Source organism: Ipomoea nil, unplaced genomic scaffold (genome assembly GCF_001879475.1).
Source record: "Ipomoea nil cultivar Tokyo-kokei standard unplaced genomic scaffold, Asagao_1.1 scaffold3321, whole genome shotgun sequence".
In the NCBI taxonomy this organism is placed as follows: domain Eukaryota; kingdom Viridiplantae; phylum Streptophyta; class Magnoliopsida; order Solanales; family Convolvulaceae; genus Ipomoea; species Ipomoea nil.
In genome coordinates, this window is record NW_017619749.1 from 5,616,765 (window position 1) to 5,642,635 (window position 25,871).

The 25,871-nt window shown below is 30.1% G+C and overlaps 1 long non-coding RNA gene across 1 annotated transcript; it reads right to left on the reverse strand.

The window, feature by feature from the left end:
- Window positions 1–3,581: 3,581 nt before the first annotated feature.
- Window positions 3,582–6,753, reverse strand: LOC109170357. Its single transcript, XR_002052415.1, has 5 exons — window positions 6,671–6,753; window positions 6,386–6,491; window positions 4,301–4,396; window positions 4,160–4,213; window positions 3,582–3,926 (listed from the first exon to the last, which is right to left on the reverse strand). It is a non-coding gene; the product is annotated as an uncharacterized LOC109170357 (long non-coding RNA).
- Between the last annotated feature and the right edge of the window lie 19,118 nt (window positions 6,754–25,871).

Below are 25,871 nucleotides of genomic sequence, written 5' to 3' on the forward strand. Positions count from 1 at the left end.
AAATGAAAATAAGTACACTATCATCCCCTTTTAATCAAAATGAGTACAAATCATGTTTGAACTATAAAGAAAAAATTCTTAAAATGGTCCTCCGACTATGGTCTTTTTTCAAAATTGATCTTTTGACTTTTAATTGCACTCAAAGTAGTCATTTGACTATAGTGAAAATCCCAAATTACTAGTTTTACCCCTCATTTTAACACCCACTTAACACCAAATTAACGGAGGACCATTTTGGCTTAAAATTCAATAGTCGAAGGACCACTTTGGGTGCAATTAAAAGTCAAGGAACCAATTTGAGAAAAGATCATAGTCGGAGGACCATTTTGAGAATTAACTTCATATATTCGAAATATCTATGACAAGTTATTGTATCGGTGTAAAATAAAACTTCTAATTCGATCTATTCTTCTCGTAACAAAATCAACTTGTAATTCTACACAAATTGAATAGTTTTTGTGTGTGTGTGTGTGCAGCGAAAGGGGCGAGAGCGGAGAACCCCCATCAAGTGATTCTACGGATGAAACCTCCTCTGTCGTCAGCATGAAGAAGATCCCTTAAGCAACAAATTAAATAGTAATGATGCTCACAAAATAAATTAAAGAATAAATGGGTCTCCACGTGCGATAAAAAAGAATGAGTTCTTGGATCATGTGCAAGCGGAGCATGAAGTGGAAAAAAAAAAAATTTGCTTGGCTAGTTATAATATTCAACATTTTGTGTAATGATTGACATAATCGGTTGGTAATATTTGTATGATACATTGAAACTCCGATTTGGACTTGTAATAATTAATTAACATGAAGTCCGAATTAACTAAATTCAATAATTAAAAGAAAATACATAAAGACAAGTATAATGGTCGAGAGACAACGCGTTTGTATTAATGTTTCTTGTGTAAAGAGATGACAAGATATTGTCTAATAGATTAGGACATAAAAGAAATGGTCCAACAAACACCCTAAATTGAGGGTGGACTGTGAAACCAAGTCACGGCCCCACCATTCGGGCTTGGAGACGGGCTCTCGTGGTCACCCTCGAGGCCCTTGTTCTGTATCTATGAATTTATCACTTTCCTAGTTATCATATATTGTTTTATGGGAAAATGGAGAGTTTGGTCGTGAGTTATAACTGTAGTGATGACTCAGTCCCTATGTTATTACCGTATTTATTTTTAGTTCCTCAATTATGAGAAAAGTGGCAAGTTTGATTTCTGGCGCTAGTGGTGTGTTGACAAATAAATAAATTTCTTAATAAAACTTGTAAACTTAGCCAAAATACTTTCTCCAAATCGACAAAAGCCATAAGTTGCTTATGTAATCAACGAAGGAACTCTACTCCCGTTTTTCTAAAAAATAAAATTTCAATATTTCAATTCTATTTTAAAAAAACAACAACTTAAATTACAATTTTTTTACAAATACAAAAATTTGCTCTATAACAAGGACAAGCTTGGTATCCTTTTCCTCGATTAGCATAATTCTATGACATTTTGATGGGTAATAAATCATCACATCTACATAAAAAAATTATCCTCAAATTGAGGAAAAGATAAAGTACCACAACTAAGAGATGACATCCTATAATTAAGGCTAAATTAGTTCATCAATACGGGAAATATTGATTATTTATGTAAACATATAAAATAGAGAAATAACTTACTTGTGAATTTCGCAGTTTGGAAGTGGACGAATTTGATATTTCAAAGTTTGAGGAAGAAAAAGACATTCGATTGTAGGTATAAGAAGAAAAGAATGATTCTTGCGCAATAAGTTTCAACATAAGAAGGGGATTATAATTTGAAATTCTTATTTTACCCCTCTATTATTAAATTGTTTTTAAGTTTTTTGTTAGTTGCAGACGGAATATTAACGCTAGAGACCACACTCGTCACTTCACTCATAACTGAAGAACTAAACTCGGATACTGCCATAACTTAGAAATTGAATCGAAATTTGATTATAACTCAGGAGCTGAAGATGCAATTTTTCCTTGTTTTATTTGATATTCTATATGTTATACAATTTTGTGGAATTCAATGAAGTATAGTATTGCACAAATAAATAAATATTCGTACGCTACTACGCTAGTTTTTTTTTTTTTTTTTTTTTTTTTTTTTTTTTTTTTTTTTTTTTTAAATGTACATCATTCCTACGCATGGCATGAATTATCTCGGAATATGTACATATAAAATTGACTCTACTGACAAAATTTATAGAAACTAGATAACACTTTCATGAAACTAAGTTTACTTTTTTAAAAGTTTTTTTTTTTTTTTTTTTTTTTCGATCTTTTACCAAAACAACATGGTAACTGGATATGAATTTTTGAAATACAATAATGAGGGTGCATGCATGTAACAATATAATTGAATTTGGTTGTTCAACAAATTCAATCGTGAGAGTAAATATTAGTGATATTTGTCAATATATATCGTTCTACAAAAAAATATCATCGTAGATTGAAATGATACCGTCTTTGTAGAGGCCAAGTGATATACTGCATCTATATGATGAGCAAAAATGTTAAAACAATAGACACTTGGATAGGAGAAGTCGTATAAGATTAAAATAAAGAGGGAAATTAAGGGTGCGTTTAGTTATTGAAAATGCAATCAAATACTTGGTAATGATAATGTTGTGTTTTGATGAAAATATTTTACATGTTTGATATATCATAGGGTGAAATTAGAAAGGAGGAAACTTGAAAGAACTTCAAATTTCTGGGACTCTTCTAACTAGCTTGATAATATTTGTTAGATCATGATCAATTGCATATCACAATATATCCATCAAACGTTGCCATCAATGGAGCTTAATTTGTTTCATCTCCACCATCTAGGAGGCAGAGGCAAATCAAAAACCAACTCCGTCTCCCATGGGAGATGGAGGCAGTTTTCTGACACCCAAGGAGACATAGCTCCGTTTAACGGATCGGAGCTGGAGAAAAAGTTTCGTTTCTTTTATCTCTTTAATTTTGGTATAGAATTGTATCTTATGGGATTAATTTTTTAAGTAATCACACATTCCTTTGTTTTATTATTAATTTTGGGCTTTTGACATTTTAATCAATTTGTCTTATTAATCGTTGTCTTATTTGTATAGAACGCCCCTAAATTTTTTTATAATCTTGATGAAATATAAAGGAGTGATGGTGTTTCGACCAAAAAGGAGGGAGAGAGGAGTAAGGAGTGAGGGACTACTGTTCTAAGAATACCCATGCGAACATATTCGAGAGGGAAGGGGCTACTGAGTTAGGAAGGAATGAGGATATATATATATATATACTAAAATTCTCATTAATTTAAATTTATTCATAATAAACCTAATACATATGTGCAATTAGGATTTTGGGATAAAAGCAATCTTGGTTTTGTTCTATTTTTGTGGATTTTGTCGTGTCTAAAAAAAAAATGCAATGCTGCTAGCGCATACAAACGCCATGCATGATAACTTATGAGTTGGGGGCAGCAATATGTATATGAGGAGGCTCAAACATTTGAATTTTGAAAGCAGTATAATAGAGGACAAGCAGTATAACAGAGGAAGATATATTGGAAGAATACTGTACTGCATTATCATTGTTGAATAGCTTTTATATAAGAATTACATTAACGTAAACAAGATAAATATTCCTACAATCAAGGAGAGCCTTTGCATGTGCTACACCTGTGAATAAATGTCATAAAACTAGGACAAAAGCTGACTAATTTATTCATCAACATTATATTTGCTCCAATCAAGGGTAACTACCCAAAAGAATAAGAGACTGCTAAAACAAAGTCCCAGACCCCACAACATACCAAGCCATGGCACGATACTCTTGTCTTCTTTGAGGGTGCTGATATTATTAATAATATGCGTAACCCCATAAGCTATCGCAATCCCACATACCAACCACACAAGCACTTAATCGCCTCTACGATCCTGAAACGAAACTAATACAATTACTAATTGAAAATGAAATAACTATTAATATTTTTATGTTAACAAAACATGTATCTAGAAATTATATTAAAAATAATATTAAATATAGAAGTTAAGTTTAAGAAATTATGAAAAATATTAAAGAAAACAAGTTTTTTTTTTTTTAAAGTTTGTTTGACCATTTTATAATAAATTACAGAAATAAAATAAAATAAAATTAGGATAATACTTACAGACTCTACTGATGGTGGCTCAGGAGCAGTGATATTGGGTTGCTCTCCAACCTCCTGAAAATCAAAATATAATAATTAATCATGTTTATATGATAGTTTATTTTAAAAATTAAAAAAAAAATTAAAAAAATTAAAACTTACAAAGGAAGCTGGAGTAGTAGAGACAATTTCTATCTCATTGTTGGCGGGAAGTGATGCCTCAATGCTGGAGGCACCAGAGAGATCCCCAGCCACAACCTAAAACCAAAAAATTTAAAAATTATAGAAAATAAGAAGAAAAAAAATGAAATTATTTAACCATTTAAAAGTAAATAAGATAAGTCAAAAAAAAAAGGTATAATACTTACTATCTCTATTGAATCAATGGTAGTCGGTTTAAAACCGTTGTCTATGTGCATGACTTATAACAACACCAACAACACTTAATAGACAACGGTTAAAAAACCGTTGTTGTTTCTAGAAAGGACAACAGTTAAAAACCGTTGTCTATGCGCGGGACTTACAACAAGACCGACTTCAACAACAGAAATTTTACCTTACGACAACGGTTATTGCATTAGTATCATTTAGTGCAAAAACTAAGTGCATTTTTAGAAACCGTTGTCTATGTGCATTTTTCTTGTAGTGAACACTTTAATAAACAAGAGTTGGTGTGACTTGGTGGGTTTAGCCTTGTTTGTTATGTTAGAGGTCTTGGGTTTTATTCTTCCTGGTGACATCCTTAACCTATGTTATAAAACCGTGTTTAACTCTTGTTGGTAACATCCTCACTTTTATTTTATACAACTGTTGTCTTTTATAAAATAATAATGCGCAAAGACAACGGTTTTTGTAGTGTAATAAAAACGTTGGAGGGCAACGGTTTTTATACATCCTTAATTTTATAAAATTATAACCGGTGTCTTTGTAGTGTTGTTTATTCAAGTACGCTTAAAGACAACATACCAAAAATTATAATCGGTGTCTTTGTAGTGTTGTTTATACAAGTACGCTTAAAGACAACATACCAAAGACAACGGTTAAATAAAACTGTTGTATTAAATAAAAAATAGTTTGTGCAACGGCAACGGTTTTATAATACCGTTGTCGTTGTAGTGTTGTGTATTCAAGTGCTATTAAATACAACACACAAATGACAACGGTTAAATAAAACCTCTGTCTTTTAAAAAATAACAATGCGCAACGACAACGGTTTAAAAAAATTGTTGTCTTTGTAGTGTTGTTCATTCAAGTACACTTAAAGATAACATATCAAAGACAACGGTTAAATAAAACCGTTGTCGTTTAAAAACTAATAATGCACAAAGATAACGGTTTTAAAAAACCGTAGTCTTTGTAGTGTTGTTTATTCAAGTACACTTAAAAGACAACATATCAAAGACAACGGTTAAATAAAACCGTTGTCATTTAAAAAATAATAATGCGCAAAGACAGCGGTTTTTTTAAAACCGTTGTCTTTGTAGTGTTATTTATTCAAGTAACAGTTAAAGACAACATATCAAAGGCAATGGTTAAATAAAACCGTTGTTAAAAAAAAAAAAAAAAAACGCACATAGACAACGGTTTCTAAAAACCGTCGTCGTTGGAGTGTTTTTTTTGTCAAATTGCACAAAGACAACACACTTATAACAACGGTTACTAAAAACCGTTGTCTTTGACAAAAGTGTTGCATCAAAGACAACAGTTTTGAACCAAATTGTTGTCGTTTATACAAAAGACAACACTTTTGTTAAAAAGTGTTGTCTTTCTAGTGTTATCTGTGTGTATTTTTCAGATAGTGTATGATGGATTTGAAGACCCCCTGGCCTTTGTGATTTCCGTGCAGGCAATTTGTCTGCTGGGAAAATCTCCTTAAGTATGGGCATGCAGTTTAGAGAGGAAAGGGCATTATATTAGTTAATAAGTAAAATGGTCCCTTGATGATAATGCACAAAATGAACATACTTTTTGCCTATATTTGTTTGTTGAGTTTTGGCTTGTCTTCATTGTTTTTGAGGTTAAATGATTACTTTTTGGTGATGAAACATCAATAGAAATGCAAAACACTGTAAGTAGTTAATATATATAACCAAAAGGCTAACATCATAATTATTGTGATGTAAAACTTAGTTTTTGCACTAAATGATACTAATGCACAAAAATATTTTTAAAATGCAATGAGCTTAAAAAAAAAATTGATATGTTTACATATGAACTCATAAAAACAAATATAAATATATAAATTACCTTAAATTATACAAAGAAATCGCGATCGTGAATATTGATTCCTTCCTAGCTTCCAAAATCTTTAGTTTAACCACATCCTTAAAATTGAAGAAATATTTACAAGAACCTGTATTCAAAGAAAACCAAACAGTGAAAATATGAACAAGAAAAGCAAAACCAAAATTAAAATGCAAATTTTAGATATGAGAGAAAAATATGGAAAATGAAGAAAAACAAGGAAAAGTAATAAGAAGCAAGAGAAAAATTTTAGAGATAGATGAGAGAAGATATAAGGTAAAATCTTACCAAATTTTAGTGGCATTGAATAAGTTGAAAGAGTAGAGAGATTGAGAGTGTGGAAGGAAATAAGGAGAGCAGTTGGAGAAACTAAAGAATTTAAGAAAGAGAGTTGAAGTTTGGGTGGCCAAGAATGTGGAGTTTAATTTGGTGATGCTATGAATTCGGGGATGTGGAAAGAATTTATAAGAAAGAACAAGTTTGGTTTGTGAGGAAGAAGGGAATAAGGTTCAAATTGGCCACTGAACGTAACCTAAAAATGCAATTAGGCCATTGAACGAAAAAAAAGTGCAATTAGGCCATTGAACACTCAAAAAATGTGCAATTAGGACACTGAACTCTCCAAACGTATGCAACTTTACCGGATAGCAGGTTACCATCAATTTTAGCAGGTTACCTGCTTACGTGTCAGCTTAGTTGGCATTTTTAATAATTTTTAAATAATTTTTAATAATTAATTTTAATAATAAATTTTATAAAAAATTAGAAAAAATTAAATAAAAAATAAAATAAAGTCGTTTTTATTTTTTAAAAATTTTTTTTAATAAAAAGTTATTATTAAAATTTATTAAAAATTAATTAAAATTTATTAAACCTACCAACTCAGCTGCCACGTAAGCAGATAACCTGCTAAAATTGAGGGTAACCTGCTATCAGGTGAAATTGCACATTTTTAGAGTGTTCAGTGGTCTAATTGCACTTTTTTTTTTTTCGTTCAATGGCCTAATTGCATTTTCAGGTTACGTTCAGTGGCCAATTTGAACCTTATTCCGAGGAAGAAGCAAAGGAACGAAGGATTATGATAAGAATGAGGAAGTTGGAAAGGATATTCTATGAGTTTTAGTTGCGGAGGAGATCGATCTCTTATTATAATGAGTGAGATAGAGTGTGGAGCCAGATTGCAAAGGGAAGAATGGTGCCAACAAACTTCACGAGAATTCACAATTGTCCACTTGTGAAAAAAAAAAAAAAAAAAAAAAAGAAGAGTGCCAGGTAGGCCACCATGGGTTCTCTCCTCGTTTTTCTCCAGTAAACAACTAACGTGTCCTGCATCTCTCTCCTCACGCCATCCACAATTTCCTTTTGGAAAATATTACATGTATGTCTTACTCACAATTAATTTCTTGATGTAGACACTTTTTTTAGGATCTATATAATGAAAATAGTCAATCTTTATTTGTAATGGAGTACAAGTGAGAAAATAGAATTTGGGAGTAACTCTTTTCTTTCTTAAAATTTAATTTGCTTATTATATGATCAAAAGAAATTATATGGTTAATTTGTTTATGGAAAATGCTTCTTATCCTTCCTATTTTTTCCTCATTTCTATGCATTATATACAAAAAATTTCCACTTTCATTATTTGTTCACCTCAAAAGCTACATTTATCAACCTTTCAAAAAAATGATAAAAAAATTTCCCCGACCAAGGACTCTTCATACTCCATCCCACCCACCGTTATGGAGTCTACTACGAGTTAATCAAATTTAGAGACATCATAGATAATAAGTTCACATAATAATCAAATAACACTCTAAAAAAAAAAAAAAGGTTTCAATAAAATAATCAAAATAAAACTAGTAATATAATTAATGTTAACATAAATTCATTTTTTTTTTTAAAATTAATGTTAACAAAAACTATTATTTACATTACAAGTTATATTTTAGGAAAAATAACACTTTTTCCCCCTGAGTTATATACTTATAACACTTTTTCTCTATGAATTATTCAAGTGGCTCTTTTTCTCCCTAAAATGTTAAATGAACATATTTACCCTTAAAATAAATATTTCATTTATTTTTCTTCTCCAACAAACTATTACTATAATTTGGTTCAAACCAAACAGATACTATAACAACCAAACCAAAATATTCCAATTACAATTTAGAATCAAAACGCGATATTTAAAGTTTATTAAAATCGCAAATCGGAATGGCCGGTTCATGTTCCGAACTGAAAAAATAAAATACATTTATTGTTGAATTTAGACTATTTTAAAATAAAATAAAATGTTAAAATAAAGACGGTTCAAAATCACGAACCGGATCCGGAACCGCCGGTTCACGGTTCATGATCCAGTTTTTTTGGTTCATAAATTTAATAAATTGAAATTTAAATATTGGATTCTAGATCTGAATCATAACCGAAAATTTTTAATTCGATTGCTATAGTGTCCGATTCAGTTTGAACCGAACTGCGATCATTGCTACATATACACAATAATTTGTTGGAGAAGTAAAATAAATAAAATGTTTACTTTAAGGGTAGAAATGTCAATTTAATATATCAGGGGGAAAAATCACCACTTTTAAAATAATTGAGAGGGCTAATGTGCTTACGTAAATAATTGGGGGGAAAAAGTGCTATAAGTATATAACTTAGGGGGAAAAAGTGTCATTTTCCCTATATTTTATATTAAACTAATCAAGTTCGAGCTAAAATTATATTAATTTATGTATTATTTCCCCATGCACTTCTTTATTTAATTTATGTATTAATATTCTGTTAATCCAACCACAATTAAGCTCAATATTGTACAACGGTCCATGTTCTGTCCAATAAATGTAGTACGGAGTAGTAGTTATTATGGGAACTTGGTGTAGAGAGCTCCCAGGCACCAGCCAGAAAAAAAAATAAAAAATTGTGAAATATTTGGAAGGTTTATGGGAAGTTGGTGTATGGCAGCAGATAGCAATAAATAGTAGTGTGATTGGTAGTTGAGAGAGCAATTCCAACAAGGATAGTACTCTGAATAGCTTTATGATCCATATCTTTGAAAGAAAAAGATGTTGGGAATATATTTCTATGCAGAGCATGGTCAACATTCAACATATGGGGCATTGGGGGAATTGCATTGCCTTTTTCTACCCTAAATTTCACACCATTGTATTTTTATCTAGTAAAATATTACTATTTAGTATTTACATCAAAAAATGTTTATAAAATTATAATTTATACTAAATATTTAATTATTTATAATAAACATATTAACTATATAATTTCTTTTGATCATATAAGCAAAAATTTTACAGAGGAAAAAGTATTTTTTTATTGAAATTATTAAAAATATAATTTGGGATATAATTGTACTTTTGTGTTTAAAATAATAATAATAATAATAATCTCAATTAAAATTTTCCAAACACATATATTATTTTATACTAATAAAAAAATTATTGATATATAGTATACTAATATATAGAATTAACTCATATGATGAATTTCTATAGAATGCAGCATATTTAGCTTTAATTATTTTTTTAAAAGGAAAATCCTATGAATTTTGTCTATATGTGGGCAGTTGGGCACTGGGCAGGGTAAGTTATATAGATGGGTAGATGTAGTGTATGTAAAGTAGTACTAATTACTCTACATTGTCACCACTACTTTACATTGTGTAGGAGATATGGCAATAAATTAAAGAAAAATATTAGTTAGACTCCTAAAATTTTCTCTCATTTTTTACTTTTTTCATTTCTACTCCTTACCCCTATTTTATCAGTCTCCTTGTTGGTGATACCAATCAGATCAATATAAAAATGTAATACTTATATTGAAAAATGTAATACTAATCAAAATCAATATTTTTGTTACTTATAAGAAAACAAAATAAGTTACTTAATTGTTCAAACATTTCTCGCAATACATGAATAGTCATAAAGTTTTATAATATAATAAAACTAAATAACAAATAATATAATTCCTAATTCCTAATATATATAATTTTATTTTTTAAAAAATTTCAGGGACGGGGCATATTTCCATCCCTATTCATCGAAAACCAGAGCTGTTCTGGTTTGCTCAGTTGGTTTCCCGTTGAAAACCAGAGTAGCTATGTTTTCTGCTGGGAATCAAGGTCCGAAATGATTGTGAACTGACTTGATCTGTGGAAAATGACTTCAGCCAACTTTTTAACGGAAGTCATTTTCCTCCAAAATAATCATATTTTCTAAAGTCAATAAAAAATGATTTCCGTTGACATGATTTTTCAGACACATCTAAAAACAAGAAAACTCAAAAAATAATTTTCATAAATTATTTTTGGAATAAGGTTCAAATTGGCCACTGAACGTAACCTGAAAATGCAATTAGGCCACTGAACGAAAAAAAAGTGCAATTAGGCCACTGAACACTCTAAAAATGTGCAATTTCACCTGATAGCAGGTTACCCTCAATTTTAGCAGGTTATCTGCTTACGTGGCAGCTGAGTTGGCATTTTTAATAAATTTTAAATCATTTTTAATAAATTTTAATAATAAATTTTTATTTAAAAAAATTTTAAAAAAATAAAAACGCCTTTATTTTATTTTTTATTTAATTTATTTTTCAATTTTTTATAAAATTTATTATTAAAATTAATTAAAAATTATTTAAAAATTATTAAAAATGCCAACTCAGCTGCCACGTAAGCAGGTAACCTGCTAAAATTGATGGTAACCTGCTATCCGGTGAAATTGCATACGTTTGGAGAATTCAGTGGCTTAATTGCACGTTTTTGGAATGTTCAGTGGCCTAATTGCACTTTTTGTTCGTTCAGTGGCCTAATTGCATTTTCAGGTTACGTTCAGTGGCCAATTTGAACCTTATTCCATTATTTTTCAAATTTTCAAGCTATCACACCCTTATCAAAAGTAAGTAGGCTCAATATACAAATAGCCAAATAATGTGACACTTGATATCAACTATCGAAATTTTTGGTTCTTTAAAATTTTATTATAATTTGTGTTGTTTCAGTTTTATTCAACAACTTTCCGTGTCATATGAGCTAGCTAGCTAGGTTTAGACTTGAGAGGTAAAAGTTGTGAATTGTATATGAAATTGAAAGAAAGTATTTGAGTAAGAGCATCTTAAAGGTAAATATATTATTATTTATAGAATTAAAATCAAATACAATATTACTTGTGACAAAAGGTGGAATCATCGACCATAATGACTTAACTTTTAATTTAATTTTTATAATAAATTTTACCTCTACAATCAGTTGAGTTGTCCATACAAACTAAATACAAAATTATTATAATCTCTATTATCAATACCTAGCATGTAATGAGTCACTCTCCCACTCTACTTCTTTGTAACCTCTTTCCCTACTTAATCGAATTTCCCTATAATAAATGCCAACATTGAAATGAGATCCCGGCCTATGTCACACTCCTATCACTAAAACAGTAAAACCTCCACCTGACTCATCTCTAATAGCTTTTTGCACTACCATCAATGTCTGCTTTAATACTTTTTCCCATTGGATTCGTCCATAATTAGCTTCAAACGCAACTGACATTTTTATTCTACCATATTTGTACCCCTAGCTAAAATCGGTCTATATATAGTAAATAGGAAATCATTATTATTTTTTATTTAAGAAAACACTAATTTTTATAATAATGAAATATTATTTAGAATCACAATTAAGGATCTTTTAATTAGACATTTTAAATATTTTATTTAAAATATACAAATATTTATAATAATATTAAAAATAATACTCTGTATTATTTATTTATTTATTAAAAAAGCTAGTTTTCGCTAAAAACCAAAACAACCGGAAACCATAGATGTTATAGTTTATGGTGGAAATCGGTTTATGGTTTCCACCGGAAACCTTGTTCTAAGTATGGCGAAAAATGATTAGATTTTCCTCTGATCCGTTAACTAAAAATATTTTTCATTGACTGAATTTTTCAATTGCATCCAAACACGGAAAACCCAAAAAATTATTTCCAGAATCATTTTTCGAGTTTCCAAACACAGCATAAGTTCATAATTTTTTTTTTTTGAATGGCATAAGTTCATAATTTAAATCTCTTTTTGTTTGTATATTAGTACATTATTCGAAATTGTTGCTCTGTATTCTACAATATAGTAGTAAGTAATAGCTTAGTTAGCTTAGGTTATTAATTAATTAGTTGGATGGAAAATATGGTTAAAAGCTATTGTCCTTTAGCTAGAGACTATAGAGTATAGACACAAGAGTGTTGGACAAATTTGAATGTCAATTTTTGAAACCAAAAATACATGTAAGAGCATCTCCAAAGGTGAATGTATGTCCAACGGCAAAAATTAACATCATCTCACCATCTCAGCAAAATATACTCCTTCAAATGTGAGAGGTAGAGTATATTCTCCATTTTACCCTTGTTTCTTTTCATAATTTCAAATTTGTATTCTTTATTTGTTTTATATGTGATTTTTATTTATTGTTAAATACATATATTTAAAGTTTGTATTATTAATAATAATAATAATAATAATAATAATAATAATAATAATAATAATAATAATAGTGTATATGCAATCTAAAACAAAATATAATGTATATAATGACGGCGTAGTATACGTAGAAACTAAGATATCAATGGTTGGGGTGCATCATGCATGCAATATTGCAATGCATCCTAGGTTTTATGAACAGAGAAGAGAAAATAATACTCTGTAATTGATTTAGGCTCTCCATTAATCCATGTTGCATTGGATACCACCCGAATAGTATTCCTGCTACACGTCCAAAAGCAACTTGAAAGGGATTACTTGAAAGTTGAAACAATGTTTCATTTCTGGTAGTGTGGTAGAATTATCATAGAAATAGAAATGGTCTCATCCCATTACATTTAGCTAAGCCAAGCATTTCCATGATATATATGATACACATGTATGTTTAAAGGAAGTATAAATTAATAATGTGTTTGGTTCATGAGTTTACATCAGAAATGAGAATTAAAATCATAGTTAGTGTTTGATTGAAATTTTTTTAAAACACAACTATGAGATTTGATTACATATTCAATTAAAAACGTTATCCCCTAATTAAAAATGAGTATCATTCTATCTTATTCGTAATATGATTTTTAAATTTTGATTAGTGCTTTTTAGATTTTTGTTTTGTATTATTAAAATTTTTATTTTGATTATAAAATGATATATAACCAAATATCAATATAAATAATTTCACTATACTACTAAATATATAAAATACTTTCACAACAACTTCTTACTATTTGATAATTAACTAGTATTAGATTCTTGTTCATGTTCACATGTGCGATCCAAATCAAACACATCCTAAATGGATACTGCACAGTTTTTGAGAGATGTTATATATGGGCACTTCACAATTCACATGCCAAACCCATCATCTTTTTTTTTTTTTTTTTTTTTTTTTTTTTCTCAAAAAGCTAAGCTGTCTTCTTTAATTCCTCCCTCCCGAGCCCTTAATAAATAGAGCCATAGAGGTGTTGATTTTCCAAGGGCATCCTCAAAACCCCACTTCTACTCTCCAAAATGTCAAAGATATGTGTGTGTACGCGTATGTATGTATATTGTACCACATAAAAGATCAATCACTATTTAAAAAAAAAAAAAAATCAATCACAAGATATGATTGAGAGTTTTAATAAAAAAAACACATGGTCAATTTTATAATTATTAAAAAAATTAAAAGCGTGGTGTACGTGACAAATTATACCATGGATCAGAGTCTACCTTGCATTATAAATCAAGGTCCAAAAATAACCTTCAAATTCTATATCTATAGTTGACACATTCTATACCTGCAATTGATAGTTTATGTACATGTAGCTATCATATTATGTCTAAACAATTATCAAGTTATTTGTTTATACATAAGAAACTGTTAATGATAGATACAAAATAGGTTAACTGAAGGTATGGAATGTTTTAATCATGATTTACAATATCTATAGTTGACACATTCTATACCTGCAATTGATAGTTTATGTACATGTAGCTATCATATTATGTCTAAGCAATTATCAAGTTATTTGTTTATACGTAAGAAACTGTTAATGATAGATACAAAATAGGTTAACTGAAGGTATGGAATGTTTTAATCATGATTCACAATGAAATATGAACCCATATTGAACCCCCGGTCCATGGTATAACAATTGGGTGTATATACGCCCGATCACCCATATAAAATTATAATAGATGTGTCATCCCACTACATAATAGTTGACAAAAAACTCACCAAATTTACTCATATATTTCATCAATTTTTCTCTATATTTTTTCAAATAAGATTTATATGAATTGTGTAATTTTAAAATAAAATATTAATTTCAATGTTGGTCTACTTTCGTTTCAGGAGATTGAAATGTCTCCAACAATAATGAATTGGAGGCTCTAGCTTATGATAGGCGGGTGAGTTTTACATTAAATTCAACATGTTATTGTATACATATTTTATTGAGTGAAATCAAAGTGTTGGTCATATTTACTTTCGTCCTTAAGTTATTATTAATGTTGTATTTTTTATCCTTTTATTAATAAAACATTAGGGACGAAATTTACAATTTTAGTAAATTCATTGACGAAAAGTACAACGTCAATGATTTAAAGATAAAAAGCGTGCATGACCAATATTTAGGGACAAATTATTGATTTTTCTGTCGTGATCTTCTTCTTGAACTCTCTCTCGTGATCTCCTTTTTGAACGAAAGCTCTCTCGTGGACATATATGTAATATGTATCATGTATGTATATTGAGAGTAGAGGGTCTAGGGCCATGCGCCATAGCGCCATTATGTCTTTGATTTATATTACAGTATTTTATTCTCACTTTTGTCCTTTTTCCAATCCCTTTATTTGTCCTAGCTAATTCCAATGGCCCAATTGCACACATTGGTGAAACGAGTGTATGAACACTACATATAGAAGAACAGGTTCAAATTGGTGAAATTTATACGTATACAAAATAATAATCTCTATTATAATATAGCCAAACATTTTTTATAAATAAAAAGAAATTGTTTTCCCGCCCATGAGATGCGACGCATTTGGAGGGGGGAGGGTGGGGGGGGGGCGTTTTGGACTTAAAAGTCATAGCTTTTGCATTGGACAACTTAATTTTAAAATATTTCATTCATTCTTTATGTCTGAGCAACTCATAAAACCTTTTGTCTATTCACGTACAGTGGAAGTACAACGTAACAAGCTAGTAACCGACTACAACCTTCATGTCGTCACCTTTTGTACTCTTTGTTTTGCTCGAAATGCCCTCAAAACCTCTTCAATTCATAAAAAAAAAACACACAATGTCCTCGCATGAGTCTTTATATGAAATGTATGAGTCTTTATATGAAATTAAGCAATTAAAATCACACAATTGTGACACTCCGTTATTTTAAATAATTCTATTTTTAATAAAGTGTTCTTGGAAATAAAATTTATTTTTTTCAATCTTAAATATTTTAGCTCAAATACTTTCAAAATAAATTATTTTACTTCGAAATTTAGATAAATTATTGTATGGTTTATGATTTTATTATTTAAAATTTTGCCAAAATCATTTTATAATTACCAAACTTCTTAAGCACGATGTTTTAAATTTCTAAGTATAATAATATTTAATAAACCCAATAATTCAACTATTATAAGCCCAATATTTTTGTTCAATCTGTATATATTATTTTTAGAATAGCCCAATAAATAAATAAATAAATAAATAAATAAATATATATATATATATATATATATATATATATATATATATATATATATATATACCCTATCAAATATAAAATTTGGATTTTTTTAGTCTCAAACAACTAACAATATATATAATCTAATCTAATCTAGTAATTAATGCAGTAGTAACACACCCATAAACCTTGGGATTTATCTAATCTAATCTAGTAATTAATGCTTAATAGTTCATTGTTTAGTTAAGTATTAAAATTTGGAAGTGTTACAAGTTGGTAGATGAGCCTAGGTTGACCTTAGGATACAAAAGTCTAACTATAGGAGCTTAGTTTATAAGTATTTGGGAATGGAAATCTAGGTCAGAAGCCATAATTTGTGACTCCTTAAGGAATCGCGGTGAGGATGTGAGTGCCCTTATGATTGTATTGATTTGAATATGGAAATTCTTGTGATTATTTTGGATACATGTGACTGCCCTATTGAAGGTGTGCGTCTCTCTAGGCAAGTAAGAGAATTTTTTTTGGATAATTGGGTGATCTATTTAAGGACTTGAGGTTAAATGAAAAAGAGACTTGGAAAGTCTGTGTTCTGAGAAAAATGCTGACATTGGAGATTTTAGAATTCAATTTAAGTGTGGTGAAGTTGGATGTTGAGTCGATTTGTTTAACTGTTTGTGGGAGAGAAAGAAGGGGATTTCAAAGCGCTTTAAATGTTCAAGTTTCGAAAGAAGTGTTTGGAACATGTGGTTTGGAACTAGAATTGTGTATGCAAGAGTTAAGAGAGGGTGTCCTACTCTGTTAAGTGTTATTGCTTGAGCAAATGACCTTGTAAGGTCAAGTTTCTCATTTTTCTTGTGCAATTGAATACTCTCTTGTTGAAAATCCTTACTATTTTTCAAACCTCGACCTTGTTTTCTTTTCAAAATGGTTGTATGCAAGGTGTCGACAACTTAATTTTCGAGGTCATAACCTTGATAATCATGACACTATTATTAACTAGTTGTTCCTGAGTTTAAAATTAAATCTGTTATTCTCTTCCCTTTGTGAGGGCAAACTTTTTGAAAATAAAGCATGTTTTGTTAACTGTTTTTCTCTACTAATTCCCACTCTGGTTTGATTTCATATACATAAATAGATTTTAGTTTCGAAAACAAAGCTTTTTTAAGGGGTAGAATGTGGCACCCCGTTATTTTAAACATTTCAATTTTTAATAAAGTGTTCTCGGAAATAAAATTTAATTTTCAATACTAATTACTTTAGCCCAAATACTTTCAAAACGAATTATTTTTCTTCTAAAATTAAATAAAAATATTTTATTGTCCATAATTTTACTATTTAAAATTTATCTAACGAGTTTGCCAAAATCATTTTATAACTATGAAACTTCCTAAGTCTAGATGTTTTATATTTCTAAGTACAATAATGTTTAAGGAGCCCAATAACCCAACTATTCTAAGCTCAACATTTTTGTTCAATATATATATCTTATCTTTAAAATAACCCTAAGCTCAACCTTCCTTATCATCTTCTTCGTGGAGCTTCTTCTTCTTCCAAACCCTAGGTTCAAGACTTTGTTTGAGGATGAGATAGATGCTAAGGTTTTGGTCTGGGAAGGAGGAGGAAATTGCAGAGGTTCAAGCTCAAGAGTAGATTTTGAGGGGAAGCAGTGGAGATCCCAGGTTCTGATTTCCCTTGGAGAGCGCAACATTATTCTGGTCTATCTTTTATGAAATCTCCTAGTGTAGTGGTGATTTATCATGGTTGTAGTTGAATGTTTTGACTCTTAGTTCTGAATACTTTAGACTTGATTAATCCCTTTACTATTTAGACATTGGATGCTTGTAATTATGGTGTTAACTACTATTGGATCTTGTAGAGCCTAATACTCTTGGTGGATGTAGCTTGACACCTATTCTAGATGGATATGTGCGGCAGTAACACTCCTGTAGATTTTGAGATTTATTTAATCTAATAATCTAGTAATTAATGCTTAATAGTTCATTGTTTACGTTTAAGTTAAGTATTAAAATTTGAGGGTGTTACAAAAATAGCTCCAATGAACTCAATGAAAACATAAAATGAGGTATATTTGGCACTTTTCAAATTTTCATACTTTAACTTTAATTGTCCTTAAGCAAAACAAAATCAAAGCTAGCGAAACCTAAGTGCCAAAGATAACACCATGCAATCACATTACTCAAATGATCAAGTAACCAAGCTATGCAAAAGGGTCATGAGTGTAGTATTCTTCTTTTTACCTTGTAAATGTGCTAAAGTGACAATGGTAAGCTCAATCAAATGAAACTTCAAGGAAACAAAAATTCCAAAGATCACTCACATCTTTTCAAATGGAACACCTCTTAGCGCACTCAACAAACAAGCAAAAGGGCTGATTCAATCCATAACTCCCAAGGACCTTTCAAAACTGAGCCAACTAATGGAAATGATGCACACAAAACCAACCAAACTTTGCCTAATTAGGCCCCAAATACCTAAATATTTAAGGTGAAGGTATAACATGAACCACTTTCCTCTCATTTTAACTTAGCAAGATCTCTCTTTTCTTCTCACCGTTAGGATATCAACTTCAGATATACTACGTGAACACAAAGCCTTGTGCTTTTCATGCATGAAAAATAGAATACGGTTATGCTTAATTCAAACATCTTCTTTAAAATCATCTTGTGTAAATTCTTCAACAATGGAAACTCACAATATTTGTGATATCCAAGACATGTTCAATGTTTGCCCCCAAATGGATTCAACAATTCATTTAATCATATGATCACATATCACAAAGTTCATAATGGATTCAACAATTCTTCGACAAGTACGACCGTATTCTGAGCTATAATTTATTATGTCTGAGCAACTCATATCTCAGTATGAGTGTATTGCTTGGCATAAAACCATCTGTCTACTCATGTAAGTACAACATAACAAGCTAGTAACCGGCTACAACCTTCATGTCATCACCAATTTTACTCTTTTTTTTTTGCCCGAAATGCCCTCAAAAACACACAAATGACCTACACTTGGTCCTTGTATGAGTCTTTATATGAAATTAAGCAATTAAAATCACACAATTATGACACCCTAAAAAGAGTATTGAATATCACCCTAACAATCTAAGATCAAATAAATACATAACAAGACCAGCAATGCAGATTTGAATCCACTAAAGAATCAAGTTAGTAGAAATGCATAAAGTGGCATACACAGTAGTCAATATCATCTTTTCTTAATGAACGCTTGTACGTCAGTGTGTAATTTCTTCTACCTCTCTTCATACGTCACAAGTACGACCGTATTCCGGATTATAATTCCTTATGTCTGAGCAACTCATAAAACCTTTTGTCTACTCACGTACAGTGGAAGTACAACGTAACAAGCTAGTAACCGACTACAACCTTCATGTCGTCACCTTTTGTACTCTTTGTTTTGCTCGAAACGCCCTCAAAACCTCTTCAATTCCTAAAAAACACACAATGTCCTTGTATGAGTCTTTATATGAAATCAAACAATTAAAATCACACAATTGTGACACTCCGTTATTTTAAATAATTTTAATTTTAATGAAGTGTTCTTGGAAATAAAATTTATTTTTTTTCAATCTTAAATATTTTAGCTCAAATACTTTCAAAATAAATTATTTTACTTTGAAATGTAAATAAATTATTGTATGGTCGATGATTTTATTATTTAAAATGTACTTGAGTTTGCCAAAATCATGTTATAATTACCAAACTTCTTAAGCCCGATGTTTTAAATTTCAAAGTATAATAATGTTTAATAAGCCCAATAACCCGACTATTATAAGCCCAATATTTTTGTTAAATTTGTATATATTATTTTTAGAATAGCCCAATAAATAAATAAATAAATAAATAAATAAATAAATAAATAAATATATATATATATATATATATATATATATATATATATATATATATATATATATATATATATACCCTAACAAATATAAAATTTGAATTTTTTTAGTCTCAAACAACTAACTATATATATAATCTAATCTAATCTAGTAATTAATGCAGTAGTAACACACCCATAAACCTTGGGATTTATCTAATCTAGTAATTAATGCTTAATAGTTCATTGTTTAGTTAAGTATTAAAATTTGGGAGTGTTACAAATTGGTATCATAAAACTTAAGATGAGCCTATGTTGACCTTAGGATACAAGAGTCTAACTATAGGAGCTTAGGTTATAAGTATTTGGGAATGGAAATCTAGGTCAGAAGCCATAATTTGTGACTCCTTAAGGAATCGCGGTGAGGATGTGAGTGCCCTTATGATTGTATTGATTTGAATATGGAAATTCTTGTGATTATTTTGGATACATGTGACTGTGGCTATTGAAGGTGTGCATCTCTCTAGGCAAGTAAGAGAATTTTTTTTGGATAATTGGGTGATCTATTTAAGGACTTGAGGTTAAATGAAAAAGAGACTTGGAAAGTCTGTGTTCTGAGAAAAATGCTGACATTGGAGATTTTAGAATTCAATTTAAGTGTGGTGAAGTTGGATGTTGAGTCGATTTGTTTAACTGTTTGTGGGAGAGAAAGAAGGGGATTTGAAAACTTTGTGCTTACAAGTGCTTTAAATGTTCAGGTTCCGAAAGAAGTGTTTGGAACATATGGTTTGGAACTAGAATTGTGTATGCAAGAGTTAAGGGAGGTGTCCTACTCTATTAAGTGTTATTGCTTGATTTGAGCAAATGACCTTGTAAGGTCAAGTTCCTTGTTTTTCTTGTGCAATTGAATACTCTCTTGTTGAAAATTCTTACTATTTTTCAAATTTCGATCCTGTTTTCTTTTTAAAATGGTTGTATGCAAGGTGACAACTTAATTTTCGAGGTCATAACCTTGATAATCATGAAACTATTATTAATTAGTGTTATTGTAATTTATCTATTGATTTTTCTTTAATTTTACCTGAGGTTCACCCCCACCCCCCCACCCTGCTTATTTCTTCAATTAATTTTTTATTATTATTATTTTTTTTTTGAAAATCTTTTTTCTCTTTCTTTTAAGGTATGGATAGGATATGTACTTGTGTAATTAATGATCTTTTTTCTTACTCTAATATAACATGGATTGTTATCTTAATGCTTTTGAAGAACCTTCAATTGAGTTCTAATAAACTTAAATTGGAGAAGGCCGAGAGGCCAGGGAGTTGGAAAAAACACCACACAACCTAGTTTCAAAGCCTACCTCCGTGGCCTCTCCAACACATATAAGTTTCAAACTTAAATAAATTTTCATATTAAACACTTAAAAGGTCCAAGAACTAGAAGTTGTCAATAAGCCCTACTCACAACACAAACCTAGTTTCAACGGTAGGCTTTTTTTTTTTTTTTTTCCTCAAAAGTTTATTTATTTATTCTTCTCCATATTATTATTCTCTAAAAGATCAAACGATTTTTTATCCTTACTTTCATTTGCATTTTAGATATCCATTAGTTTTAATGAAATTAAATAATTAAAATTATAATAATTAATTGAGTGTATGGAAATAATTTATTACTCTATATTATCTATAAATATTGTTATAGGTTTGATATATAATAAGAGGACATATGACTCTCATATTTCATATTTGGTTCTTCTTGACACCGTACACCTTGTAGAAATTGTATATGCGCATCAAGCTAATCTGCACTCCTGTAAGTATTTCATAAAAAAAAAAAAAAAAAGAATGCATTGTGTGATATCAGAACAAAATTCATGGTATCAGAGCAATATATATATATATAATCGATTACACTTTAGGCGTCCAAAGTTCTAACTTTAGACGCGAATTAGTCGATTTTATTGATGTTTTTTGTACTAGTGCCTGCAATAATCAATAGTGTAAAGGAGCAAGTGATAACAATCGTGAACCAGAGCATTATTAACAATTTACACTGAGCAAATTGTAATCTGCAATTTTGCATTCTTGATTTCTACAATACTTCAACAAGAATCCAGCTAGTAACAGATCAAGCTTTGAGAGGAATTTTAATGAAATCCTAAATCCTAATCATGTTTGTTGCTTTAATTTGTTTCTTGAAAACTTTAATTCACCTTAATATAACTGACAAAAGTTCATCCACTTTTCCAATCATCATAAAATATGTCTAAACTTACATATCAACTTCATTGAATGTTGTCAACAATGCAAATGTATTTTGCGATTCCATCAAGCGTGTGGCAACTCTTTTTCTAAGCCTGGTCATAGGAACCTGCCATCCATCAAATGGGAATTTTTCATAAATATTAGGCAGCAGGTAATAAGGGAAAACAATGAATTTGTAAGTCGTACTCGTCTTTCCTTTTATTTGGGGGGAAGCTGGGTTTCTGTAGCAGAGGTTTTAGGGGAAGGTGGTGATGATTCCTTTGATTTTTCCTTGACTGGAGGAGGTTCAACTTTAGTCTTTGGCTTCTCTTTCTGCTCAACAGGATCATATGGTTGTGGAGCAACATGATTCATTCACACCTTCACCAGATTCTGAAATGACAGCAACCTTGGTGCCAGGTTGCACAGTATCTCTTTCCTGGGCTACAAACTAAAGAGATTTAAAAGCACATTAATTTGAGTAAACAACTCAATCTAACATTCTTACTAAGAAGAAAACCTACTCTTCAAGAATGTAGCAAGCGTGACATCACTTATGGATTCACCCATATAAGGAACAACATCATGAACCAGATCACCTTAAGCACAAGAATGGATGAAAATGAAGTCAGCAGCCATGAGCCCATGACAACATAACTACAACATATATACACAGTTACAAATATATTCTTCAATCACTCTACATCAACCTAAGAGGCCAATCATAATTAAAGGCTTAAAGTCATTGAAAAATAATGTTTATTTATTAATTATTCCCATTCTCAACTAAATTTCTTTTGAGAATAAATATAAAATAACAAATGTGGTATCCATGCAAACAGCTTAAACTTTTAGTTGAGGTGGAACACATACCTCAATAGTTTTAAACAAATCCTTCAGTTATGAATTATGTGATGGAACCTTATCCATTGTTACAATAGATTAAAAACATCTCATGTGTACTTGTCTCATTAACACTTCCAAATGACAACAAGAGAGGAGAGCATGGAGGAAAAGGGTGGGAAGATAAACCAACCACTCTTTGATGTTTTAAGACAATCCGATTTAGCAAAATTACTTTATAAAGATATGCACACAGTTCACCAACGGTGACTGCCACATTATTTTGTGCATCTAATTTCTCCACCCTACTAAAATTGGAGCCAGCCCAACAGAATTGAACAGATAACCAATGACTGTCAAAATAAGGAAACAAATAAAATGGATATAGATTTGAACAGATAACCAATGACTGTCAAAATAAGTAAATAAACAAACGGGATAGTATAGAGAAATAACTTTTTTGTGAACTTAAGATAATGTTTACCTAAACAAACTTGAGACAACAGGAATAAAAGGATACAATGTAAAAAACATAACAAATCTCATCAAGAAATGAACACATAATTTTCAGCTCAAACATACAGTATCTGCTTTGAAGAATGCCAGAACTCTAATAAATAAAATGAAGGCATAAGAGTTTTACCCTTCTTAATTTTTATATGCTTGCCAGAGTGTGTTTGCCTCACATGCCCACAATCCCAGCAATGGACGCCTTGGGTCGATTCTTTTGAAAGCCAAAATCAATTATGTAGTATTTCGCCTAATTTACAGTCACCTTAAATACAAGTTGCAAAAAAAGAATGAAAAAACACAAACCTATAATCAAAATCCCTTAATCAGATCAACAATTTTATAGCAGAAATTGACCACAAATTTGCTGCTTGACTATAGAAGATTAACGCAAACAAATAAAACTGAACATTTTATAAATTATTCAGCAGGAAAGTGCATCTTGTCTCTTGTCTATTGCGATCTAAAACCATAGTTCAACTACATTTCAATTTTCAAATTGCCAATGAATCTTCAAAGCAGTTTTGTGATAAATATCATAAAAATTAAAGTATGGTTTTGATTTTTTTTAAAAGAAGAAAATGTCACTTAGTTTGGATGTCACATACACAAATGGGAAAATGGGAAAAAGTTTCAGAATACAAAAACTTAGTGGCTTTGAATACATAGGTAGAGACGCGAGAATCCTAAATACTTGATCAGCAACCCAAAAGGGATTACTTGTACACAGTAGCATTAAGTAATATATATTACTATTATAACTAAAATAAATAAATAAGTAATATATATATATATATATATTATTTTAGTTATAATAATTATTCGGGGACGGGGCGGGGCGGGGAGGGGTATCCCCATCCCCGTCCCCGTTCCCATTCCGTACGGGGCCGGGGATCCCCGATGGGGACGGGGCATATTGCCATCCCTAAGTACTGTCAAAAAGATTTTTTTTTTTTTTTAAAGAAAAAGTTAGTAAAAGATCTTTTTTAGCATTTAATAAATAATGGTAATTAATGAAGTGTACTATAGCCTATAGGAAAGTTGTCATTCAGTCCACAAAATCACAGAAAGAAAAATGTACTAAAAAAACGTTATTGTTCAATAAAATGTACTTTAATTTATTTACTTTGCTTTTAAATTTTATATGTAATTAAAAAAAAAAAAAACATACAAACGCCATGCATGATAACTTATGAGTTGGGGGCAGCAATATATACATGAGGAGGCTCAAACATTTGAATTTTGAAAGCAGTATAACAGAGGAAGATAAATAGCATTTATATAAGCATTACATTAACGTAAACAAGCTAAAATATTCCTACAATCAAGGAGAGCCTTTTCATGTGCTACACCTGTGAATAAATGTCATAAAATTAGGACAAAAGCTGACTAATTTATTCATCAACATTACATTTGCTCCAATCAAGGGTAACTACCCAAAAGAATAGGAGAATGAAAAAACAACCTCCCAGACCCCACAACAAACTAACCCATGGCCAGATACTCTTGTCTTCTTCGAAGGTGCTGAAAATTGTAATGATATGCATAACCACATAAGCTATTGCAACCCCACATAAGAGCCACACAAGCGGTTGATCCCCTCTACGATCCTGAAATGAAACTAATACAATTACTAATTGGAAATGAAATAACTATTAATATTTTTATGTTAACAAAACATGTATCTAGAAATTATATTAAAAATAGTATTAAATATAGAAGTTAAGTTTAAAAACTTATGAAAAATATTAAAGAAAACAAGTTTTTTTTTTTTTTTTTTTAAAGTTTGTTTGACCATTTTATAATAAATTACAGAAATAAAATCAAATAAAATTAGGATATTACTTACACACTCTACCGATGGTGGCTCAGGAGCAGTGATATTGAATTGCTCTCCAACCTCCTGAAAATCAAAATATAATAATTAATAATATTTATATGATTGTTTATTTAAAAAAAAATTAAAAAAAAAATTAAAACTTACAAAGGAAGCTGGAGTAGTAGAGACAATTTCTATCTCGTTGTTGCCGGGAAGTGATGCCTCAATGCTGGAGGCACTAGAGAGATCCCTAGCCACCTAAAACCAAAAAATTAAAAAATTATAGAAAATAAAAAGAAAAAAATGAGATTATTTAACCATTTAATAGTAAATAAGATAAGTAAAAAAAAAAGTATAATACTTACTATCTCTGTTGAATCAATGGCAGTCGGCTCCCCAACCTCCTCCTAAAACCAAAAATTAATTTAAAAAATTATAAAAAAGAAAAAGAAAAAAAAAGATATTGTTTGACCATTTAATAA